This window comes from Lolium rigidum, chromosome 5, assembly GCF_022539505.1.
Source record: "Lolium rigidum isolate FL_2022 chromosome 5, APGP_CSIRO_Lrig_0.1, whole genome shotgun sequence".
NCBI lineage: Eukaryota > Viridiplantae > Streptophyta > Magnoliopsida > Poales > Poaceae > Lolium > Lolium rigidum.
This window is the reverse complement of record NC_061512.1, coordinates 167,439,681-167,452,313: the sequence shown is the minus strand read 5'-3', so window position 1 is coordinate 167,452,313 and position 12,633 is coordinate 167,439,681.

Here is a 12,633-nt window from a genome sequence, read left to right as displayed (position 1 = left end):
ACTACGGTCTTGCTCCTTATGATGCTTCCGAAGATATTCAGAGGCGCAAGTCTTGGGACGCAGAGGCTACAACCGAAGAAAAGGCAGCCACAAACGCGTTGATTGCTCGCGTCCAAGAACTTCAGAATACCGAAGGGGCAGAACTATCGGGTGTGCAAATTATTGCACACTTTTTGCGGATTAGAGTGTAGACTCTGCAAGCTCACAAGAATCCCCTTTGGATGTATTCAGGTGCTGAGGACGCCGACAAGGTTTCCGACGATCTTCCCGTGAAAGATTTGGAGAAACTTGTCCGCCGCTTCACCTCTTTGAGCAAGAACAACGAATTCCCTTCTTCTTACCGTGTGGAACCGTTCAGTGGTGGCCACGCCCTTCCCGAAGTAAGTGCTTTCCTTTGAATTGTATTTTCTATCTTTTGACTTCAGCTATTTTTCCTTTGTGTTTTGATAATGTTATCTTTTCTTCTCATGCTTTTTTGCCTATAGAACGATCAATCTCTTTCCTCTCTTCCCCCACTTCCTGAAGGTGGGGATATGGATGAGTGAGCCGTCGTTAACGATGACTCGCAAGAATCCTCTGTCCCTGAGAGTGAACCCGCAGAATCTCAAAAAACTGCTCTTACAAAGATTCGGAATTAGAGCAACCCTCTGACTCCGCTCACTCCGTCTCTCCTCCTCCTCCTACGGCTTCTCCTGACAAGCGCAAGAGGAAAAGAAACGACAACAAAGAATATTTCGGCACTTCCAAACTCTCCGAACCAGCCGCCGAAGAATCTTCTCCCAAAGAACAAGAAGTCTTCGACCCCTACGCCATGACCGGCACCGTTAGCTCATAAGTTGCCCTTTCCTGTTATTTCCTATCTTCTTTCTTTTTGTTCCCTTGTATTCATTTTGCTGCTATATTGACAAAGCTGACAAAGAAGAATTGGAGCCTGAAGCTCACGGGCCAGCCAACACAAGCACCTCCAACACGTTGGTCCTTTATGAGGATCGTCGTGTCGCGCCAGAAGCTTCGCCTCCCCTGCAAGATGACCCAGAAGCATCGACTCCAGTGCCCAGCCCCCGAGCACCGAAAAAGAAGAAGGCTAAAACCGGGACTGCTGGCAAACAAGAGCTTGCTACCGGGAGTGTGTCGGCTCCTCTCCTTGACGATGTAAGTTGCCTTTTCCTGTTTGTCGCCTTTTTTGTTTAGCTCGAACAATTTTGTACTTCCTGGTACTATATTTCTTTCTTGCCGACTTTTTTGCAGCCCTTGATGAAGGAGTTGGTCAACTTAGGCTCCCGATTTATCGGGTTCCACGATGAGGCCGCAACTTTAAGAGGTAAAGCTTTGCCGCTCTTGTCATTTTGTATATTCCTGTCTTGCTTTTGTATCTTCATTTATCTGTTCTTCCAGAGGTGTTACACCGTGCCGAAGACCGCGCCAACGATTTGGAGGAAAAACTCAGTGCTAGCGAGGAAGCTCGCAAAAAGGCAGAGGAGGATGCTGCCAGTGTCGCAGATCTTCAGCAAAGACTTCAAGCCACCAAAGATGCCTTGAGCGACAAAGAGGCCCAGATCGTCCAGTGCGATAATGATATAATCACGTGCCTCGAGATGCAATCCCGCAGATTATCAAGTAATACTATCTCTCCCTTTGTCATTCAGTTTTTCCTTGTGTTGAACTTATCTTTGATGTTGACGAAGTCCTTCTTTTCTTCAGGAGGGAAGATGGGTGAGCACTACAGCTTAAACCAAGAATCGAAAGACCGTGTCCTGGACACTCTCTACATTCTTGAGTTAAACTGCGACCTGGCACGCAAGTGCCTGACGGCCGCGCGCAATGCAATGAAGCACATTGTCCCCCACTTCTTCCCGAAGGACACTCAGCCCGAGATTTTCTCCCAGCTCGCCCAACAATTTCTAGCAAAGGATGATCCAGCTTTGGCCTATCGTCAGGCGAGCTTTAAGATTGGAGTCGAAGGGACCATCGCTCTTGTGGCATCCAGCGGCCAAAAAGTCGACTAGGTGAAAGCTGCTGCTCCTAAGGGTTTGAATTCCGAGAAGTGGAAAGCTCTGTTGAAGGACGCCAAGCTTTACTCGAAGAAAATTATAGCCTTCCTTGACCCGAAGTCTCCGGCCTCTGCTAGCGTTGCCCAAACAAAGGTCAAGTAGATCAACTTGTACTTCCTTTTGTTTTCCTTTTTGTAGATATTGCCGCCTTTTGCTACTCCCGGTCATTTGTGTAGGCTCCCTATGAGACGTATTTTATAAAGACTTGTTTTATGTAATGTGCTCTGAATATGAATGGAAAAAAACATGTCTTACCGAATGATTGATGTTGATACTTTCTTGTCTTCCAGTTAATTTTCGACAATTATACTGGAGCTGGTCCTTCTGACGCTTCTCCTGCTACCTCCCATTCTACGAGGGTACCTGGCGGTGCTTCTTTGGATGTTTCGTCGTGTCCTGGCTCTATCGACCAAGAGATAGCTGACCTACGACAGCAGTTGCAGTCGATGAAAAAGAAAATTGTAACTGTTTTGGAACAATCTCGTAAATCCTCTTATCAGGAACAAGCTGCTCTTCGTCAAGCGCAAGAAGCTCTCGAATTGGGAATCTGTGACTGCCGACGCCGCCTGATCTGCTCAGCGCGAAAATTATATGCTTGACCTGATGACTGACGCAAGTCAAGAGATGGTGGGTATGTCACTTCCGACTCATTGTTTCTTTGTTGTTTTTCCATATCCCTCCTTGCGCTACATTGCTTTTCCTTTTTGTTTCTCATAGGTTTGTTCCTGGATGCTGCCGCCGAAGTACAAAGAGTTACTTCGCGAGTTGAAGCCCTTCTTCGGCTTGCCAAGGCTAATGACATTGATTTTTGGGCGGATGAAAATCGCACTCGCCGTATTGTTCAATTTCAGGATCGAGCCGACCCAACTCGAGATTTTCTTGACTTCTGCAACAGTACCTTGGTCATGGTGTATAATGTCATGTTTCCTCGGAACCCTCAGCCCGATAATCTTACCAAGCTCATGGGAAAATTCAAGGACGTGCGCAATATCCACGACTTCATGAAGGCTCAATTGGTGGCTAGTGCCAAGTTTGCTTTAATTTGGTTGAAGATTTGCCACTCAAAGTTGGATTTTGAGAAAGTATTCGAGAGTCTTCTTCTCAAGATGTCGAAGAGGAGGGTAAACGTTGACAAGCACAATGCGGCCGTGTCTCCAATTGCCGGAAAAATGATTGATGAACTCCTTAAGGTGGACGCCAATTTCTTCAAGGATTATCGATATGATGACTCGACACGGAATATACTTGCTTCCAGATAAAATATAGATAGGTGGATATAGAACTTCCTTAGTGCGTGAGGTTTTGACCAAGACGCAATGTTGTCTATGTATATTTGTCGTATATCTATATTGTTGTAAATTTCTTCGAGACGGGTGAAGTCAGAGCAAAGTCTTCTATTTGTAATGTGTTTTTCCAACTTGCCCCCAAGTATCTCGGGTGACATGATTGTATTTTACTTTTCGCGAGGTATTTGCAGAACCAAGATGTGTATATTGATAAGTGTACCGAAGTCGAATATATTGTAAGTTCTTCGGGTTCAAGCCCCCGAGCGTTGCTCGTAAAGAGAGAAATATATATCATCACTATTTTTATTTCAACCATGCTATATTGCAGCATCGCAAGCCCGGCTCATTAAAAACTTTTCAGCCCCACTCGGTGCCCTGAAAGGAAAAGAGTGCGTCTCAAAACTTGCGAGCTCTTCAGATACAATGTATGTTTACATAGTTGGTACTATATTGATTTCCTTCTAGGCATAAAAATGTCGTAGCTGCGCAACATTCCACGGGTTCGGCTCGTCCTTGCCCGTCTTCTTGTCCTTCAGTCGATATATAACTTCAGTAATGATATATGGTCCCAACCATGGAGATTCCAGCTTCTCCTGTCCATCTTGCTTGAGTCGAAGGACTAGATCACCGACTTCAAATGATCTGGGCCGCAAACGTCGGCTGTGATAATTTTTGAGGTTCTGCTGGTATGCACTTACTCTTGACAGCACCACATCTCCTGCTTCATCAATTGCGTCGACATCATCCTCCAGTGCCTTTTGTGAAGCTCCTCCTTCATATTCCAGGACTCTAGGAGAGTTGTGTTCTATTTCTATCGGGAGCACTACTTCAGCTCCATGGGCCAGAAAAATGGGAGTTTCTTGAGTTGTTGAGTTTGGCTGGTTCGTAAGTTCCACAATACATAGGGCAACTCGTCAACCCAGGTGTGTCGCGCTTTTTCAAGCGGTGTCAACCGACGTTTCTTGATGCCATTGCAGATGAGACAGTTTGCTTTTTTCGACTTGACCATTGGTGTGCGGGTGCGCCACCGTAGCAAACTGCAACTTGATGCCTACACCTTCACAATAGTCCTTGAATTCTCGGGAAGTGAAGCTGCTGCCGTTGTCCGTGACTATGCTGTTGGGGACGCCGAACATACTTCGGTAAAAGTTAAAAGGACTATTGTCTCCCATACTTCGAAAAATTTCAGCACTCTTATCAGAAACAATTTTAGTGGTTCTAGGAAATTTTGTAGAAGGAGTGGGGACTTTTCCTACACCAATTATTTTACCATTAATAGTAGGAGGTTTGCTAGCATTTGAGACTTCAGCATTACAAGTGGTGGTAATGGTACAAACTTTAGTCATATTATTATTTCTAGCAATTTAATCTTCTCTTTCCCACCTAGCATGCAATTTTGCCAACATCCTAACATTGTCATCAATTCTAACTTGAATGGCATTCAAAGTTTTGCTTTATTTAATATCATGAGGCATAACCTTTAATTTAATAAGTTCAACATCAAGAGCAAGGCTATCAACTTTAGAAGCAAGAGCATCAATTTTGCCAAACTTTTCATCAACAGATTTATTAAAAGTAGTTTGTTTACTAATAAAGTCCTTAAGCATGACTTCAAGATTAGAAGGTGCACTTTTATTGTTGTTGTAGGAATTACCATAAGAATTGCCATAAGCATGACCATTATTAGAAGGATATGGCTTATAATTGTTACTACCAAAGTTATTCCTATTTCACATCAACATGCTCTTCTTGAGCAACCAAAGAAGCTAAAGTGATATTATTTGGATCAACATGAGATTTACCGTTAACAATTATAGACATAATGGTATCAATTTTACACTCAAGGAGGAGGTTTCTTCAACATAATTTACCTTATTACCTTGTGGAGCCCTCTCGATGTGCCATTCAGGAGTTTTGTTGCAGCCCCCAAAGTAATGAACATAAAGGTACCTCCAGCAGTTGAATCCAGAAGGTTTCTTGAAAAAAAATTCAGTTCTGCATAAAAAGTTTGGACGATCATCCAAGTAGTCAATCCATGAGTGGGAGAATTCTTTACCAAAGATTTTATTCTTTCCCAAGCTTGAGAAACATGTTCATTACCAAATTATTTAAATTTCATTATGTCACTTCTCAAGGATATAATCTTAACAGAAGGATAATATTTTTCAATGAAAGCATCTTTGCATTTAACCCAAGAATCAATACTATTTCTAGGCAAAGATAACAACCAATCTTTAGCTCTCCCTCGCAAAGAGAAAGAAAACAATTTCAGTTTAATAATGTCACCATCTACAACCTTATACTTTTGCATCTCACAAAGTTCAACAAAATTATTAAGGTGAGAAGCAGCGTCATCAGTACTAACACCATAAAATTGCTCTTTCATAACAATATTTAACAAATCAGGTTTAATTTCATAAAAGGCTGCATCAAGAGCAGGTGGAGCAATAGGTGTACAAATAAAATCATTGCTGTTTGTGCTAGTAAAGTCACACAACTTAGTGTTCTCAGGAGTACCCATTTTAGCAAAATTAAAATAGAGCAACAAAAATAGCAGCTATAATAGAAACTAATTTTTTGTGTTTTTGATATAATGAAGCAAACAAGACAAAATAAAATAAACTAAGCAAAACAATAACAACGTAAAGAGATTGAAGATGAGAGACTCTCCTTGCAGAAATCCTCTTTCTCCCCGGCAACGGCGCCAGAAAATAGCCTTGATGAGTGTAGAGCACACCGTTGGGGAACCCCAAGAGGAAGGTATGATAAGCACAATAGCAAGTTTTCCCTCAGTAAGAAACCAAGGTTGAATCCACCAGTAGGAGAAAGAAATGACTTATGAAGGTATTGCTAGCTGACTTTTAGTAGGGCGCACTACCAGTGTCAGCAACAACATGGAACCTGCACACAAACACAACCAAAATATTTTGCCCCAACTTACAGTGAGGTTGTCAATCTCACTGGTTTGCTGAAAACATAGGATTAACCGTATCATGTGGAAATAGATGTTTGTTTGAAGTGAAGTTAAAGAGAACACTGCTTACAGTAAGGAAACAGAACATGTGTTTCCAGTAGATGATTTTATTAGTATAAAAGAAAGGACATGGTCCACATTTCACTAGAGGTGTCTCTCCATAAAGATAAATAACATGCTGGATGAATAAATTACAGTTGGACAATTGACAGAATAAAGACCATACATGACAAGATGACAACTATGAGATTCATTTGTGCATTACAACATAATACATAGACCGTAATCCAACTGCGTCTATGACTAATAATCCACCTTCCGGTTAGCGTCCGCACCCCTTTCAGTATTAAGTTGCAAGCAACAGATTATTGCATTAAGCAAAGTGTGTAAAGTAGACAATAGAATTATCCTTAGACAAAGTATTGTTGTTTTCCCCCTAGTAGCAACATCACATCTACAACCTTAGAAGTTATTGTCACTCTTCCAGATTACTAGAGGCATGAACCCACTATCGAGCATAAATACTCCCTCTTGAAGTCACAAACACATACTTGGCCAGAGCATCTACTAGCAACAGAGAGCATGCAAGATCACAAATAACATATGACAAGTATATAATCAATCTCAACCATAGTATTCAATATTCATCGGATCCCAACAAACACAACATGTAGCATTACATAAAGATGATCTTGATCATGATAGGCAGCTCACAAGATCTAAACATGAAGCATAAATTGGATAAGACAACCATCTAGCTACTGCTATGGACCCGTAGTCTAGAGATGTACTACTCACAGATCACTTCGGAGGAGGGCATGACGATGTAGAGGCCTCCGGTGACGATCTCCCTCTCCGGCAGGGTGCCGTGTAGTGCTTTAGAACCCTCCCGATCTAGGGTCGACGATGGCGTTCGCGACAGAACTTTTCGTGGATGGAGGCTCGGGTATTTAGGGTTTTCCCTAACAGGTGAATAAATAGGCGGAAGGGCGAGGTCGGTGGGTGCCCACACCACCCCTAGGAGTGGCCAGTGGTGGCCCGCTCCTAGGGCAGGTGTGGCCGCGTCCTGGCACATCTTCGTCTCTCCTCCGGACTCCGTCTTTGCTACAGTAATATAGGAATTTTGGCTTTTGTTTCGTCCAATTCCGAGAATATTTTCTGTACAACTTTTCTGAAATACGAAACAACAAAAAAAGGGAACTGGCACAGTGGCATCATGTCAATAGGTTAGTTCCGGAAAATGTATAAGAGTGCAACGAAGTATAAACAAAACATATAAAAATGAGTCATATACACTTGAGGTACCACAACTTGCTCGTTACGTGCAAATTAGTCCTATAACTTGCAAAGTGGGGACTTTTGGTACACAAACTTGTAGTGAGGGAGCAAATTAGTCCAAGTTGATTCTAAAGCTGACTAGTGGCATCGTATATTTTGTGAAAAGACCCCTGTTTATTTTTTCTTTGGCACGTGTGACCTTTGATGCTCCCCACCTGTCATGGGTGCATGAAAGAATTAAAAAATATACTGCCGATGGAGGATTCGAACTCACCACCTGGAGGGGCTGCTGCCCGCGCGGGAAACCACCAAAGCACATAACGGTTAATGAATTAATTTGTGACGTAAACTTAATATAGCAGTGATACAGATTACAATTCGCTTTTGTAATACCGCCGGTTTGTTTGCTCAAGGTCTTCACCAGCCGTCTCCCCGACGAGGCCTCCGGTAGTTCTTTTTTCATCCGAACAGCGAAAAATGACTCAGTTGTGCCCCCGGTTCCTCGTTTTCGCCCAGATTTGGCGGGCTACGGTGATGGCGCGGCGAACAACGGCTTCGGTCGGTGTTCCGTACACCAGTGGGAGGCGCGTCTTCTGCACATGGCGGGCTACCCGGCGCCGCTGACTTCCGCGCGCTCGGAGGATGGCGCCTGAGGTGCCGCGCCGCCGTGGCCACACAACCCGCCAGAGGCACGCCGCTCATCAAGCTGGAGGACTCCAGCGAGGATGAGTGGTACAAGCCGATGCCGTCGCCGCCACGCCTCGGCGACCCTGGGTAGGGGTCCAGCCGTTGGGCTCCCGGCCAGAGCAGCCAGCAAGCACTGCCAACGTAGGATGGCGGCAACTCCAGCGACGACGACGACGGCGACTACACAACGTTCCACCACCATTTCGGCATCTAGAACACCGTTTTTAAATTTTATTTTATGTTTCCCTCTATCCTAATTCAAATATATTACGAATTCGGTCTATATATGTAAAAAACTCGCCTATATATATTAAATATCTCTAAATTTCACCTAAATTTCAATATTTTTCGTCTATTTCTGTTTGAATTCAAATACATTCGATCTTTCCTCTGAACTCACCGCTGGGAAAATAAGCCTCACTAAGTCAAGTGTTACATCCATCTGGCGCTAAATAGCGCTGGATTTCGGCTTGGAAGCTCCAACGGCTGGAGATGCTCTTACGAGCAGCAGTACTGTTGCACACATCGGTGATCAAGACCTTGAACAAACAAACCGGCGGTATGACCAAAGCGAATTAATGGAATGTGTATCAGTGGTATATTAAGTTTACGTCATAAATTAATCCAATAAGCGTTATGTGATTTTGTGGTTTCCCGCGCGGGCAGCACCCTGTCCTGGTGGTGAGTTCGAATCCTCCAGCGGCAGTAATTTTTAATTCTGTCATGCACCCATGACAGGTGGGATCTACATATTAGGAGCATCAAAGGTCACACGTGCCTCAGGGTGGGCATAAAAACCGTGAAACCGAAAACCGAAACCGAACTAACCGAAATCTCGGTTTTGTCCATTAACCGCTATTTTTTCGGTTTCCATTTATACTAACCGAATTAAATTTGGTAGAATTCGGTTTTTAGCCCCACCAACCGAACAAGACCGAATAGACCGAGTTGAGTAACCTACCATCAATTTGTGCATAAACCGATCATTCCATAGAAGCCCAATTGCGTTTGATGTTCCAAAAATTGTTCATTCAATGTATGACTTTGGTCTTTGATGTACTAGCTTTTTCTGAATATAACGTGAAGCCTGCATAATAGAACACGTTGCTCGAAGTCTTAGCTACCCCTTTTAATCGCTCACGAGTGATGCACCTGTACGACGAGTGTCGCAGCCTACCAAATAGCATCTCTCCACGATTGGTGCTCATTTGTCGATTTCTTGCGCAGTTGATGCTTTTTGTGTTGATATGTCAATCACTATTTGCTTTCTTCGGTGATGCCTACTATTTGTTCAAGTGAGTAGGTTCATTCGGTTTTAACCGAGAACCGAACCGAATTTGTCGGTTAACCGAATCTTCGGTTTCCTAAATTTTCATGCCAATTTCGGTTATCATTTTTGAAAACCGAATTTGTTCAAAAACCACAAAAACCGAACCAAAATTTCGGTTAAAACCGAATGCCCACCCTGACACGTGCCAGAGAAAAAATAAACAGGGGTCTTTTCACAAAATATACAATGCCACGTGTCAGCTTTATAATCAACTTGGACTAATTTGCTCCCTCACTACAAGTTTGTGTACCAAAAGTTCCCACTTTACAAGTTATGGGACTAATTTGCACCTACCGAGCAAGTTGTGGTACCTCAAGTGTATATGACCCTATAAAAATTGGTGTAAAACAAGCATGGATCATCAAAAATTATAGATACGTTTGCAACATATCAACTGCTTATTTTAGTGCACAATGTAGTGTCAACTTAGTTCATTAGTTCTAGTATTTGATAATGTTAATAGCTACACGTATAATGCTTCTAGTTGCACTGTCAGTTTTATTAGTGTCGGATCAGTGCATTACTTCTAGTATTTGATAATGTCGGATTATTGTTAGTGGTTCTCTTTAGTTGCAGGTAAGTATAGTTGCAAGTTAGTTTATGTAGTTACCTCACATTTATTAGGTGCCGATCCATGTGCTTACAGTGCTAGTCTAGGATCAAATTGCTAGCACACACATTTGCAAGATGAATATCAAGAAACAAAGGTCAATCACTACCACGGATGATCCAACAGAAATAAAATAGTTCATCACAACTTGCATAGCTCATAGCTAGCTTTTAATTAGAGTTCACAACGGTAAAGTAGAAGCATGGAGCCATATTTCTTATGGATTCCTAGGGCAGACGTGTTGGCCGAAGACTCGTGAACTTGTTCAACTATCTTCATTCTTCGTAAAAATATGCACCATGAGAAGTTGCAGCTCCGAAGGGTCAAATACTTTGAATGAGATCGGATCATTCAATGGCCACAACACGTCGGCAGGGCTCCGCCGTGCCAAGATGTGAATGAGATCGGATCTTGTGGTGGCTCTCCCCTCCTTTATATAGGCATAGGAGGGGCCTCCAATAGTCTCCCAACCGACTTTAGCACCTAAGAAAAGTTTAGGAACAAACGGGGACGAAGTATGTGGAGAGTCGCGTCAGTTATGTGCATTTTTGTGATCCAAAACCCGTGGTACAAGCGCGTGGTACTATCACCACGACTGTACCTGTGTTCGTAAGGGTTCTGCCATGCTTCAGAATTTTGGCCACCATTTTTTCATATGAACTCCGATTTAGGTGTTATTTGGCTCTTTGGATTCGTGTCAATGAGGGATGCAACACCATGATCTTGGATATTTCTTATCTTGTGATGAAAACATTGACTGCTTTCCACCCATGAAATGGCTAAATCGTGCATGTAACTACTCCATATTGCCTCTCTTTGGCTCCTTTTCTTGTGCTTTGTACATAAACATTCATAACACCTACACACATATCAAATACAAGGAAACATGATAAAATTATACTAAAACTACTAGTTGTGAAAGTCTCTCATGAAAATGAAGCAATACATGTAATCATGCATTTTAGGATATATATAGTCGAAGCTAAATAGAGCATGTAATGAGATAAAAAAATATATGTTTATATAGTGAAAAACATGTCGCTTTTAGAGTCGTCAATATGCCAAACTAACCCCCTATAAAATTTAACAAGTTAAGCATCTTCACAATACCACAAAACCTGTCAACATGATTTGCATGGACATTATCAAGCATGTAAGCCAAGTAGTCTGGACCATGTGTCAAAGTCACACATGGCAGAGAGATTCATAACATACTAAACAAAATAGGGGAAACAACACATTTAAATTCTCTATCTCATATGTTGCTACATATCAAATTCTTTGGGATAGCAACAACCAACAATTGAACCGAATTCATGCAGCTAAAACACAATATATTAACCACGACAACAACAATTTAAGAGAACAATCATCTTATCCCCATACATTGGCTTGGGTTTTCAAAAGGAAAGTTCTAGCCTTTCTTGAATGTGAAAAGTAGATAGTTACTTTGGAATGAAAATTTATACCTCTAGAACCAGCTTAAGGAGGCAGGATCAGAGCAAATGTTACAAAAGCAAGAATCCACTGTGCACCTCACCATCATCTCCGCGGTGCGGCCCCCACAAAAAAGACCACCTCTGCAATACACTTAAATTCATACATGAATCGATCAAACACATGGAGTTAACAACAACACATAATAAGATATCGATGAGTATAATGACTTTCTGTGGCCACAAAAGTGGCAAGAGGGGACGAATACCTCCTACATGCAGGCACTCTGCCCATGTCACACTTTTCTTTGACATTCATCACATTTATCATAAGTCAAAAAAAAAATCTATTTTTGCAAAGGACGACCAATATTTTTTGTTTTACTTGTTCTCTCTAAATCAAGAACTATGTTTTCTCCGAGCTCACCATTGTTTAGCATAAAGGATAAAACATACGAGTTTGAGTATGAGTCAAAACATCTACTCCCTCCGGTCGGATTTAATCGACGCGGGAGGTAGTGCATACCAAGTGAGAGCTAAGCGCGAGTGTGCGTTGATTAAATTCGACCCGAGGTAGTAGGATTCAGGTCTATTAGCATTCATGTTTAGCGATTCAAATATTCACTAGGAATCGTGCTTGTTTGCATTCATATATTTTACACTTTTTGTTGTTGTTGTTGTTGAGAATTATTTACTCGTTTTCTAAGAAAACTACAGTTCAAATGGGCCAATTTGCAAATTGCAAAAAAACAAACGGAGGAACAGACGGGCCCACCTACGTCGTGATGTACTGGGCCTTATTCTAGCAGCCCATGGTCCACACCGGCTTGAAACCTGGCCCATTTCTTATTATCGTTCCATCGATTCCCCACCGGCCAAACCACCGTTACCTCCGCCGCTCCTCCGGCGACATCGGCGGCGACCGTGCAGATCCCGTGGCATCCGCCCGCGGTCCAGAGAGACAAGTACCGCCGTCCGCGT